The 14,180-nt window shown below is 39.0% G+C and overlaps 1 long non-coding RNA gene across 1 annotated transcript in view; it reads left to right on the top strand.

Moving 5' to 3' along the window:
* Window positions 1–1,216: 1,216 nt before the first annotated feature.
* LOC308058268 overlaps window positions 1,217–14,180 on the top strand; it is a 144,936-nt gene continuing 131,972 nt past the window's right edge. Inside the window, exon 1 of the long non-coding RNA XR_013925751.1 lies at window positions 1,217–13,267. This is a non-coding gene — a long non-coding RNA (uncharacterized lncRNA). The remainder of the gene's footprint in view (window positions 13,268–14,180) is intronic.

The raw sequence follows: 14,180 nt of genomic DNA, 5'->3' as shown, positions 1-14,180 counted from the left end.
AAGTCCAGTGTGGTTGAGCAATGCTTACAGAATAATAATGGTGAACTAAAGAAAGAAGACTTATTTAATAGCTGGGGACAAGGTTTCAGCTTATAAGACTCCCTGCAGTAATAGCAAGACCTGAGGAGAGTGTTTTTTGACAACAGCAGTTTCTGAAAAATCTTTCGCAAACCAGAAGCACATAAAGAGGATAAAGACATCATGCAGCTGCACACCGAAAAAAAAAAGTGTTTCTAGCTATTTCTGACCTGGAAATGAAATACTTTCTCTCTAAAGGTGTTAAAATGCACAGTGAAGCAAAAAGAAAATGTGAGGCAAAATTGAATGAAAGGGAGAAGCTTTCCTAAACTAATGCTGAGGAATAATAATTCATAATCTGAACACTAAAAAAACTCTGTTATCTTCTCTAAATCTTTCATAATTACCAGAATGCAAGCAGCTACTTTTAAAGAACAGAGTTGATTCAAAGCTAAAATAACAATAATAATTAAATAACAAACACATTTAAGGCACCAAATCTCAGTATTACCTATCAATATTTGAAGTACAGGCTTTTTATTTTAATGGTGTTCAAGGTTAATGGGCCTCTGATAAGTTATCCCAGCAGTGGCAGACACCTGTATAACTGTGACAGTGGTGAGTTTTTCTGTGAGAACAAGGTGATGCAGATTTCCAATCAGGTTCATGCAGACTAAATTGATGTGACAATCTAGCATTCAAAGCCTTTCACTTGGCATGTTCTAGGTTATATCTACCCTATTGTGAAAGGTGTAATGGCAGGAGAGATATTGTAAAGAACTAGTTTTGCTATGGGCACTGTGGCAATAGCAGAGAAGCTGGCACAGCTGGCCTTGGCATGTGTAAAGTCACGCTCTATCACATAATGGCTTTCAAATGGATGAATTTGTCCTGGCTTTACTGTTAGTGGTACCCACGCTAGCTGGGTTAAAACTCGGTTATATTGGTTCTGTCCACAGGTCCTAGAATGGTGCCTTTGCTTGCAGCATAGTTGTATATTTGAAATGAGGACAATATATTTCTCTTTGCTATACATACACAAAGAGATAGGAATTAACATACATCCGTTTCTGTAGTGCACAGCATGCATAATGTACATGGCACTGTTTCTTCGTTAGATATCAGTTTATAAATAGGATTCCTTGCATTATGCCAATTCTAAAAGGTTTAAAAAAAAAAAAAAAAAACCAACAAAAAAAAAAAAAAAAAAAAAAAACACAAAAAAGCACCCCAAATCAACTACAAAAAAAACCAGGTCAGTGATTGAAGCTGTGAATCTACTACTCTGTGTTTATATGCTTACTATTTAGCCATTGATTTTTAGGGAGAACAAACATTTCCAACTGCAGTGGAGCTTTATTTAAAGGCTTTTAACTCAGATTTCTGGAAACTGAGTGATACTTAAAGTTGATGGTCAGAATCTTTCTCAATGTTTTATTGTAATGTAACATTTGCTGCAATAAACTATGCCCTCAATTAGATCTGATCAACTCCATTAACTTTAATTATATCATGGCTGTAACTGAGAGTATAATTTGGCCTTCTGGGAATAGAATATACAGTTAAAGCTCCACAGGGTAGAACAGGCAGAAGAAATTTGCCCTTCAGCTGGAGCTGTCAGAGAAGTTATAGGTTGTTTTAGTTGTTCTCTCCGACCTTAACAAATCCTATTAATGACGTAGTTGCAGTATGTAGTTTCCAGTGTACGGTGGCTGCTAGAAGCAGCACTGTTTATGCTTTTTCTCTTGCTATGCTGCAGGTGATCAGAGATCAGCAATTAAAGCTCTCGGGCACTGACTTTTTGCTCAGGAAATAGGAGAACAGAAGCTGAGTAAACAAGATGAGTGCATTTGCAGCAGCTGGCTCTGCACTCTACAGAAATTGGCAATCACAGTCCAGGACCAAGCCCAGGCAGAGGATGTGGAAGGCTTGGAACTGAGGGCCTAAGGAATAATATATTCTTATTTGACATAATACCATAGCAACAAGCTGTTGCAGAAAGTAAAGCAAACAAAGAGCTGTAGGAAGATTCCTGTGATAAGAATGAACTAGTTTTTCATCCCAACTGCTGTAGTAGAATGCAAATAGTTGACAGTGTTATTAAGTTTTATTGATAGGCCCTCCAAATCCTTTAAAAATATGACTAGAAAAATTAGCTTAGGTAATAAGAATGAAAAATTTCTGCCTTGCATTTTTTGTTTCCAACGAGAGATGTCAGAGAGAACTTTTACCCAGTATGCAGGGTTATTTTCATATTTGCTTTTGGTTCGTCTTCCTAAGATAAATGTGCGTGTTTGTCAGTATTCACATCTGGTGGATTTCAAGGACTTGAAATCAGGGAAAAATAAATCATGAGGGCATTGGAAGGTGAAGTTCCCGTGGAAAAGCTGTAGGACAGTCAGGGACCATCAGCAAAAATAAGCCACTAAGCACTCCGGTTATGTTAAACCCCAAATGGCTGTGTCCAGGAGACATCAGAGCCCATGGTGTTTCTACAGGTTTGGCACTTGAGTTTCATAATGCCTTCTATGGCAACCTGAGCTCAGTCTCAGTCCAAGTGCTGCCAAGCTCCAGCAGTTTTCCCATCGGAAAATTCCTTAAGGAAGGATCTTTGGGTTGTGTCTGTTTTTCAACACCTAATGCTGCCAGCAGGGACAGGTCTACACAGTTGCCCTCGCTGCTTAATCTGCACATTTTACACACTGATCACACTGCCATGCATTTACAAAGAAGCACAATAAAGAATTCCCTTCTGTACCCAAACACAGCAGCCTGGATGCCTCAGGAGCAAAGTGTTTTCACTGTTGGTACCTAACTCCTGTACTGAAAGCTATTAAGTTTCCGCACTGGTGCAGTTTGTGTGTACCTCAAATCAGTTCCAAATTTAGCTGAAGCACTGCTAACATGAGTAGCAAAGTTCAGCTCCCTGTGCCATCTGTTTTTCAGTCTTTTTTGACAGGCAAATGTACTGCACCACTTGTATTTAAGACATGGACTCAGAGGTTTCTGGAGGGTCAGACTGGTTTGTACTCGTATTTAGATCTGAGTCTAAGACATGAGAAGAAGCCTAAAATGATGAGGAGGCCAAAGAAAGTAGTATCTAAATTAAAGAAAAACCTCACAAAACCATCTAAACCAGGAATGGCTTAACCCTGTGATATTAGACCAATAGAAAAATATATTTAAGAGTAAAACTTCCACCTGTTGGTTGAAATTATGGGATGGAAAGGAAACAAAAGGAAAAGAAAAAATATTGATGAGAAAAAGAAAACCTTTTTCAAACCGGTGAGTATATGGAAGCCTTTCCGTTATTATGTTTAAGAGAATTGGCCTGAAAAATTGCAGTGAAAAAGCCCATTTGTAAAATTTGAAATGATCTGTGAAAATAGCACTGTGCTAAATAAACACCCAGGAAATCCAGGCTGCTTTTTTTCCAGAAAAGAACACAATTTATTTCTCTTTTCCTTCCATTCTTCTTCCAATTTTTATTTTTTTAGATCTTAATTAATGTATAAAGAAGAGGTATAAATGGCATATTCAATATCTTTGCCTATTTAACTGAGTGAATGATTCGCTGCAACACATGTCAATTTTTACGTTCTTATCAGAATATCTAAGTAACTTATCGTTACTGACTTACTCTATTTTCTTAAGGTTTATCTACTATTAACTATTTAACTGGAATAGAAAACATATTCTCACTTCTCATAACTTCGCATTAGAAGTCCCAACTGCTTTTTTAGGCCATTTTTATCTTATTTTTATAAGCAACTTTTGTTTCTGGGTTGTATATGCTATTCCTATACTCCATTGAGACAATGGCAAATGCCCACTCATTTCAAAAGGCCTGTTATTTAAAACTTAGCTTTCTTATATTTTTGGTACTTGGTATCATATTGTGAAATTGTGCTTCCTAATTCTGCAGCTGGTTTCATTAGGACTGTGGTTTGCATCATTCCCTTAGACAGGGGGACAGTGCTGCATCCTGTGGTGAGGACTGATATGTAGCTGTGCATTGCTAGAGAACGAGAGAAGTGGAGAATGATTTGAGTATGCCTCCTTCTAATTCTAGTTGATACCCTCTAGTTCATGTGTTGAAAGGGACAGGGACTTCTTTATGCTACTTGTAATTTTGTGAGATGGCTGACTGCTCCAAACCGAAGAGGAAAACTGAAAAACCCCCAAACCTCATACTTAAGATTAGCATGCTTAATGGCATTTTGTGGGTGGGGTTCTCCACCACCTTACACTTGCTGACTGTGTGAAATGTTGTGAAATTGGAAGGGGTTGTACTCCTTCGGTATAAATGGCTGTCCACGCTGAAACACTGGCTATTTGCATCCTGTAACATAATTTGCATCGTGAGGTAACCTGCAGCTGAGAACGTTCGGATACGCGGGAGCCTTTCCCCAGCCTTGCAGGAGACAGGCGTGCCGTAGCTAAAACGAGCAAATGCTGAATGCTGCTTTCACAGCACTGCTTGTGAAAGAGTAATATTTAAAGACAAGAGTAGGAAAATGAATATATTTGAAAGATTCTTTCTTGGACTGGGCAAAGCCTTACAGAGCCAAGTAAAGCAATATTTGACAGAAGAAATGTCCCCAGCACTGTCATGTTGCTTTGTGATTCTCTGTATTGTGACCTTTGCTGATCTTAAAGTCCCTTGCTAGATGTTCGATAGCCACTGCTAGTTTGCTTATCTATAAGACTTTTGTGAAAAAGAATAGTAACTGTGTGTATAAAAAACCCAACCAACCAAAATCCAGAAAACCAAAACCAAACCCTTTGCTTCCTAAAAATAGAATGTTGAATGTGATCCTTTCAAAGAGTGTTAGAAATAATTTCTCCTTCTAAATGTTCATAAATGTCACTATTTTAAAATATATAATAAGAGATAAGCTCCCATGAAAGTTAATACTGTTTCTTTTCCTTGGAAAATGATATCTGTTCTTTTTTCATGACATTTTGTCTAGGTTAATGGTATCATTGCAATAGAGTGTCGTGCATGTTTCTCAACATGGGTGGGGAATCAGATAGCCAATTATTTAAATGAAACAACGGTTGAATTAGGAGGTTAGATGAAAACCAGATTATCATAATATATAAATTACATGACCACATCAGAGTGCGTGACACTGAATAGCTGTTTGGATTTGCTATCAGGTTCTGAGACATTTTGTGTAAAATGCTGATTTCTGCTTGGCTGCTTACTGCAATGCTTGCGTAAAGGGCAAGGAGAGGAACACCGAGTACTCCTCTGTTCAGAGCACTACGTTTCTAATTTTGTGGTCTTTTCTTGGATGTAATACCTAGAGTGGGGCAGATTACATTACCAGTTAATGATCTGCAGAATGATATGCAGTGCTCTTTTGGCCACTTTTCTTTCTGATGCTTAACAACTCTATATACAAAACTGGGGCAAGAATTTAACCTGCTCTTTGCCATCCATCAAAACACCATGAAATACATTTATTGAAGGGAGGAAGATTTGACAGGGGAAAAAAGGAAGTGGTAGTAATTGTAGACAAGCCAGGTGCAAGCTGGCTGCTTAAATGCATGCAACTCATGCCTAAGTGGGCATAAAAGCTTCTCTACAGGCATATTGGGTGGTCAGATCCTCACCCCAATTATATGGCTTGGAATCAGAAATATCTCCACTTTCCTCCCTGAATTTCTTCCAGATTCATGCAAGTGTAACTGAGATAAAATATTTAATGATAGACTGTCAGGATCTTTCTTTTTACGTTGCAGCCATGAGCCAAGACATAGAATGGCTCATGTTGGATAAATGAGACCATGCTAGTAGTCTGTGCTGATTAATAGCAATGAAAGGGCTCTGTGCTTATTTAATTAACTGGCTCTTTATTAAAAGAGCTATTTCAATGGCATCACTGTACCTAGTAACTTAGTATGATTTCTCAGTGCCTCCTTCAAACTGCAACTTGTGGTAATTTTTTCCTTCTAACAAAAACATTATTGTTGCACGGCATATGTGTGTTCATTGCCTTGCTGCTCACTGGTATCCAGCGTGTCGCAGGAAGATGGTGTTTACCAAACTGTTACAGCTTAAAGACTGTCGAGGTAGAGGGGCAAACTTGATCTGTATTAAGCCTTAAGACGGGGTTTGCTGATTATTTTTCCCTTGGAAATCATGTTGACATGCAGGTGGCATGTGTTCAACTCTCACCCTGACATGGATCTTCAACACAGCTGAGGTGGGATACATCTGGGACTGAGATGGTGAATGATGCCAGGTCCTGTACTTCAGACACAGTCTTAGACCTTCAGGGACTTCAGATGCTAACATCTGGCTTGTGATAGTGCTTTTGGCCTACAGAGCCTATTTTTACCATTGCCCTGTTTAGTGGTTCTCCACTAGTCCTCTGTCCTGCTCATAAGCTATAATTTTTTTGACTTGCTAATTCATACCAGCTTATAAAGAGGAATTTTTTGAGCATAGCCATATCACTGTAGGGGTGTTAGCTACTATTCAGGTATTCAATTTCATCTCTAAGGATACTCGTTTGATTTTAACTCTCTTGTAACATGTAAAAGCATAAGAAAGGCTTTGTTGGATTAGATCAGCGGTCCACCTAGCTCTCTGACAGTGGAGAAAGAGATGCTGTTTAGGAAGGTCATGTGCTCCTGACCTCCCTGCAGACTATTCCTCTCCCATCAGCATTCACAGCTGTTGGATTAAGTATACTAGGGGAAACACTCACGCCTATTTCTTACAGTATCTGTGGACCTGTTGTCCCTAAATTTGCCTACTCCTCCTTTGAACCTCCTGATGATGTTTACCTTCACAGTCTTCTTTGACAACAAATCCTAGCAATTCACTACCCACTCTGTAAAAACTATCTCCTTCATTTAGCTGTGAACTGACCTCTTGTTAGTTTCAGTGAGTGACCACCTACTACAAGGACTGCAGGACTTTGTTAGTTTTCCCTTTGATTTATCCTTCACCAACTTGCAAATGTTGATGATGTTCCCTTTCAGCCCTCTTCACTCCAAACTGAGGCATAGTCTTTTCACTCTCTTATAAAGCAACGGCTCCATACCCTCTTTCACTTTAACAGCTCTTCTCTGTACTGACTTTAACTCCACTATGCCCTTGCGATGCAGTTACTCAGGAGGGTATAGCTTTTTTTATATAGCAGCTAACCAGCATACCTGTTCAATTGTGGTAATCTTTCTTTGTAGTATCTGGTAGCATGTTACCAAGTTACTGTTATTTGCTAACAAAAGTATTTTGTCTTTTTTTCTTCCCGTGACAGAATATTTTAATTATAGTTTAAAATTTGACTGTAGAATTATCACAGTCTAAGTACAGATGGAGTTTGGGATATGCCCTTCCAGTCTTAAATTCTGTGACGTTTGGCTTCTTAATTTTGTATGATAAATGTGTATTTCAACACTTTACTTGGAGTCTGAGCACTCATCAAGTATGTCATAGTGAGTCATAGTCCACTGTTAACAAAACTGCAATTCAGCTGTGCTTTTAGCACTGTCTACCAACTGTGCCTTTCCCGTCTCATCCTTTTGCTCCTGTGTAACATTATAAAGACCTTTATTTAGTTTTTCCAGCTATATTTCCTATGGTCATCTCTCTTTATAGAGTCAACTGTTGCCTCCACTGAAAGATTTGGGAAGAGGAGGAAGAGACTGGAAATTCAGTGTCCCTGAAATGGTGAGAGTCCAGATCCTGTATAAAGTTTTCTCTGTGCTGTTTTGCTTGTCTAGTCATGACAGTTTTGTCTTTCCTCGTAAGCATCTCCAAGCAGGCCTCAGCAGCACGTTTTGTACATCAGGTTTTGTTTGTCTGTAGTACTGTCTTACCGCATCTCTTAAACAGAGCTGGAAACTCCAGGTAGACTTATTGCCGTATGTACGCAGGCTGAATTTTGCAAGTTTCTTTCTTATACTTTAACCCTGAAGCTTTGTACTCCTCTTTCTAAGCAGTGATGTGCTTGACTATTTAGGCAGATGAGGCATTTGCTTTATTATGATTTCTTCTTTTGGATTGGAGGCAGCCTGAAGCGGCAAGGCAAAACAGCTTGTTGCAATTTGACTATTTTATCTCCCAAAGGAAGAAAGTGTGCTCCATCATTATAACAGTGCTGGACTTATTCCAAACCAAAATACAGCAGTACTCATGAAGTAATGTTGAGAAAGGATAACAGAAGCAGCTTTTTGCAGGAAAACACTTGTAATGTCACAAGCAAAATTTGGTACCATGGACATGAGATGGATTAAAACCTGACTGTGTTTCAAAATGGTGGGCAAAGGCATTTAGTGCAGCAGTTATATAGATGTTTTATGATATTAATGTTTTAGGAATAGTTCACAGGACACAAAGCATTGCAAGAAAAGAGAAGAAGCACTGTTACATTAAGCTGTCTCAGGACTTAAATCTTGATAAAGCACCTCTAGCTAAAGTACAGGAATAGAGGTTGAGGAATAAACAACAAAGCCAAATAAAAGACAGAAAAGGCAGAAAAGGAAGGAATGAATCAAGCTAGAAGAAGGTAGGTAGAGTCTGACAGGACTGGAAGAACTGGGATTCAGCACTAAAACTAGCAATCTGGGTTTAAAGGAGGAAGGAAGGAAAAATATTGAGAGAACATTTGTGAAATAGGAATAAAAACTTGGACTGTTGTGGAAGGGTCAGAGGGAGTGATAAGTATTTGAAAGTATGAATGCAAGATGTGTGACGAAGAAAACAAAGAGACTAGAAATACCCAGATACTGTTGGCATCATTAATCTAACTGGAACAGAGAGAGGAAGCAAAAATCTGTTAGGCATAAATAGCATAAGATAGTATATAGATCATGCAGAAGTGAACAGATGGGAGAGAAGATTTGGAAATAAATAAAACTGAGGATTATGGGAGAGCACATAAACTGGTTACAAAAATGTGTGCATGCTTAGAAACTCTGCTTAACTTGAGCTCCCACCATCTGTAAGAGTGGCGTTCCTGTTGCTGAATGGGTTTCAGGTACCTCTAAGTAGGATGGTTTGGAGACTGTTTTCTTCTGTAAAAGAAATACCTCAGAAAAAACTAGAGCCATCCTTGCAAGTGCTGTGGTAGTTCTAATCTGGTGGTCCTGTCCCCTGTGTCTGCTGAACCGCCCAGGGATTCATGGCATTCCCAGTTTATCAGAGGGCAGGCGAGCGACTCATAACTAATATATACAGGAAAAAACCTGGGCCATCAGGCGTCATGAGAGCTGAAGTCCAGCTTAGGAATTCAAAAGGAAAAAAGGGACATGAGGATTTTTATTATGGTGCTTCTATGGTGTTTTTTTCAGTATCCTGGTACCATACTTCTATGCTAATATTTCAGAATTATAGTAGTTGGTTCTGAAGCAGTTAGTTTTTAGAAAATACTGAACCAAACATTCAAAACAACGTTGAAAATTGCTTGGGAAAAAATACAAATCCATCCATGAAAATGCCATCACACCTAATTGTAAGGAACATTCTTTATTAAAAAGTTTAAAGTTGATTAAGCACACCTGAGTGACTGCTGAGCTTCCTCGAATCCTCCCTTTTTCAAGGCAAATTAGCTCAGGTTAAACATCTTCCATTGAGTCAGATATTTGAAGCAGAAAGGGGTGAAAGTTTCAGACAACATTCAAGGAGCTGGACGTGAATTGCCACTGAAGGATTTATTGGTTCGGGTGGAGCACAGTGTAAATGCATTTCTAGACACAGTTATAAGTCTGAACTGCCCATCTGGTCCTTGGCTCCCTGTTCCAGCTGTCACCCCCCTAACTGTGCCCTCTATCCAACTCTTCAGACTTGGAGGAATTACTCCCCTGTGCATTTGTGGTGCAGCTGGGCTCATTCCAGTTGCATGGGAGAAGTGGACTGGCAGCATCACTGCTGGGAGGGATGTGATGTTGCTGGCCTGGGGGGCTGCTGCTGGCAGAGCTCATCCCTTGACCATTTTACTGTGCTTGGTTGCAGGCTCGTGCGTGACAGACCTCCATATCAGCCCCGGAGGAATGGGAGTGTGAGGCCAAGTGCCGGCTGCAGGTGCCAAGGGTGCACTAGGAGCAGACTTTGGCGTTTGGTGACTGAAAGGCCAAAGTTCAAGCAGGGGCTTATTACACAAGACTGGTAGGTAGATCAGCCTTGGGTCCAGAAGTAAGAAGGGCACATTGGTGTTCTACTGTGCTCTGAGGATGTATATTCATCGGTCATCACTGGTGCACAGATCTTCCCACTCCTTATTCCCCCTCTCCCTGCCCCCATCTCCTGTTGTGGCCTTGTTTCATCTTCTTCTCAACTAATTTTGTGTATTTGCAGTTCTGCTATTTCTGAATTATTCTCCCTCACTTTGCTTCATCTGATTGAATAACTGAAATTTGACTTTGAGTTGTTTTGGGTTTGGTTTTTTTTTTCATTTTTCATGCCTGTGGCTTTGCATCCTTAGTTAGGCAGTGCAGTTTTATTGTCTGTAGTTGCAAATACTTCTACCAGGTCAGAGGTTAATGTAATGCTTGGTATTCATGTGGTATTTTTCTCAGTGTATTGAGGAATCAGTGTACATAACACAAATCTTCTGAAAAATCCAACATTCTCCGTATTGCCAAGGCTGCAACAGTCATCGTAGTTCTTACCACTTTTTATTTTTAGCAGTGAAATAGGCATAGTTGTGGTAGATGCTATGTCCTCTTGCCAAGATAAATGACAGTGTTCTCATCTTTTTTCCTTTCTCTTCCCCCCCACCCTCCCCCCCTGCTTCCGAGGAACTGTATTTAGCAAATTGTTTGAGCATTACAACTCAAATAAGGTTTTACCTTTTATAGGTTTTCGTTTGTCTAGTTAGGCATACTCTATTCTGGGGGATTTCAGCTGCTAGAGAATGTTTCAGGCTCTAAACATAAGAAAACAAAGACATATTTTCTATATCTTGAGAATACTGTAACTATCCAACAATCTTAAAATAATTGTTGCACCTCGTATTTTCAAATAACTGGCAGGAACAGTAATCTTCTACAGCTTAGTACACTCTATTAAAAATGAGTAATATACATATTGATCATAATGCTTCTCTTAGCTGATGAGGCATCTCTTGGGGATGAAACCACAGTACCATATGGCTTTAATGTACTCTGTATAGTTCTCCAAATAACCACTATAAATTATATTTCAGAATTATGCTGGACAGCAATAGAGTTAGTTTTCAAACTGTCAATAATATATCATGACTGTAGGTAAGAAATTGATTATGCACAGGATGCAGTATTTAAATAATTAACAGCTAACCAATCCGTTTTGTAGCTGTGGTTTGTGACACTTTGAATTAGACTAATTTTAACTTTAACATCCCATGATAGAATGGGTTAGTAATGCACCCAGCTAATTAAAACTGATACAGGAAGCAGAATGCATCATTTCTCTAGCAATGTAGCTAATGTAATGCAATACAGTTTCCTCAAAAAGAATGAGATCCAGCATCTTATTGCAATTTTAAATGTAAATTTTAAATGGAAACATTCTTCTGAGTACGAAAGCAGTTTACTGTCCAGTTCTGGCAAAGGGTGATGTAATAAATAGCTGAATTTAAATTTAAGGCAAAGATAAAGGCATGGTTTGGTTTGCCAGGATTATATTATATATTTTTTTCCTTCAAATGTTTATTTGTCAACAAGTGAAATCATTAACACAAATCAATTTCAATACCAACTTGGAACAAAACCCGCTCCATGAAATAAGCACTATTACCTGTTAAACACTAACAGCAATATTGTTGTTTCTGACATTATCAGCTGACAGAAAACACGATGGCCTTTTAAAAATCTAAACCTGGAGTGAAAAATTTAGAGACCTAGTCATCAAGTTTAGAATACATATGATATCTGGACCCAAAGATCAGTTTGTGGCAATACTGACACTGCCCTTCCTCCTTCAAAAGGTAAGGAAGCTGAGTAACATGCAAACATCTTTTTCGCTCTGCCTCATGATTAATGATTCCATGGCATTTTCTCAGGGTAGAAGTTCAGCATTTTGATGAACGTACTGCAGGCCAAAATCCTCTTTCCTTCCACCTTTTTAACAATCCTCTTTGTGCAAATTTTCAGTATGGCTGGAGCTGATATTGCATAGATGCTGCATTCCAGGGCTGGCCTTACAACAGCAGTTCTGGGTAGGGGATAAAAAAGAATAAAGAAAAAAGATGGGGCTTATGCAAAATAATCTTTTTCCTTCCAGGAAAGTCACAGACACCTTTGCAGTTTTTCACAGGAAGTGAGAGAGGCAATGTTTTAGCATAATTGCTAGCCCAAATGACAAATATGAGAAAAGGTATTTGAAGCTGGGTTTGCACAAAGTAGGTAGCAAATGCAATATGCAGTCAGCTGTGCTCAGCTTTTCTCTTCACTCTTTTTTGTTTAAATAACTCTTGAGGGGATCAGAGAGAGAAAATGCAACCACTAGAGTTATGTTTCAGATGTTATAAAGATTGTCAATCATCACTTTCTCATAGGTATGAGTCAATTGCGGCTGCTGTCAGGAAGGTGTGCTTCAAAGACTTGCTGAGCTCATCCAAATAACAAGGTCTCCAAGGTCTCAGTAAGTCAAAAAGAAGATCTAATTGCATATAGACTTAAGAAGCAGAACAAGACACAGTCAATTTGAAGTATGCTGCTGTTGGCTGGACAGGAAGCTTATCACTAAGTCTTGACAGGGATTTTATTTAGAACTGTAGGTGATGGATGAGAAGGACTATGAGTCTTTGACATAAATGTTTAAGCAGAAGAAGTTTGTGGGTTTTCCTCTCCCAGTAGGTCCCTCCTCTTAGAATTTGCAAAGGTGCAAGCAGTATAACCAAATGCAGGAATTTAAAGATGAATGTCGTACAATTGCTTTCCAAATATTTTTACAAGTATAGTACACGACCCTTGCATAAGGCCTTTGTGTTAGTGAAGAACTATAAAGTAATAAGTGGTCATTGCTAAACTCAGGTGTAAAGAGAAAGTCGTCTTTTTCCCTTCTCATTGCCATTGTGTTGTAACTTTGTTTTCTGCAGTGTATTCAGTGCCATAGTGGTGAGGAGTAGAAGCACTTTAATTTTTTTTAAGTACTGTCAGTGACTTCATTGTTACTTTCTGAAGGCTGCCAACTTCTGGACTATTGAGAAAGAGGTATATGATGGCCCGTTATTATTCTGGAATAAAATTTGGAAGTGCACCTTGGGGTGGAGAGGAAAACCTGATCCAGTGAATCCATGAAGGGAATGTAAGTTTTCCCCACCCCCAATATATTTTATACTCCTAGCATGATGTAAAACAAACATACAGCTATTCCTTTTCTGGCCCTTGCTTTATGGCAGCTATTTAAAAATTAGATAATGTTTTAGACATCCATATGTGTGTGTGTTGGGTGGTAGAATTGCATTAGAACAGAAATACAATGCTAAAAATAAATTAATCTCATTCTACACCTGGTCACAATCAGTATTCTCCAACTTTGCCCTCTCTAATGTTACAGTACTTGTTGTAGCATGGAATTTAAAGTACGTTTATAGTGTATAAATGTCATGCATTTGATGCTATGATCTGTGCTAGCTACCCTCATGGATAGTTTACTGCATCTCTCTCCTGATATATCAAACAGATCATGGAAGATTTGAGGCATTCAAGACTTGCTTGGCAAAACCCTGGAAAATTGCAAGTTTTACTAGTTTAATGGTGTACAGACCTCTGTCTCCTCACCAAAACCCCAATATTTTACAACATCCAGGATTCATGAGATCACACATATTTTCCCCAAAGCTGATGAATTACAGGTTACCTCTTCGAGCTGGAGACCAGAAGTGAAGAACAGAATCAGATCCAAATGGCACAGAAGGTAAGAAGTAGTAAACATTGGCAGTCATCGCTTTTTCATAGGCGTAACGGTCGACTGTGGCTGCTGTCAGAAAGGTGTGCCTCAAAGATCTGCTGAGCTCGTTCAACACTTCAAGTTCTCAGCAAGCTGAAGTAGAGATCTGATGGCATAGATGTGAGGAAGCGTAGAAAGAATCAGATTATGTTCACTTTAGGCAATTTAGATTAAAGCATGCTTTTGTTACTGCTACATATTCTGTGTTAGTGGGAAGTGCCTGACAGCCTGAAGCATGAGCTGTGCTTTGCTTTGCCATGTGCTGGTT

This window comes from Falco punctatus, assembly GCF_963210335.1.
Source record: "Falco punctatus genome assembly, chromosome: 1".
Taxonomy (NCBI): Eukaryota; Metazoa; Chordata; class Aves; order Falconiformes; family Falconidae; genus Falco; species Falco punctatus.
Note: the sequence above shows the minus strand (reverse complement) of the source record. Positions and strands in the feature narration are given on the sequence as shown.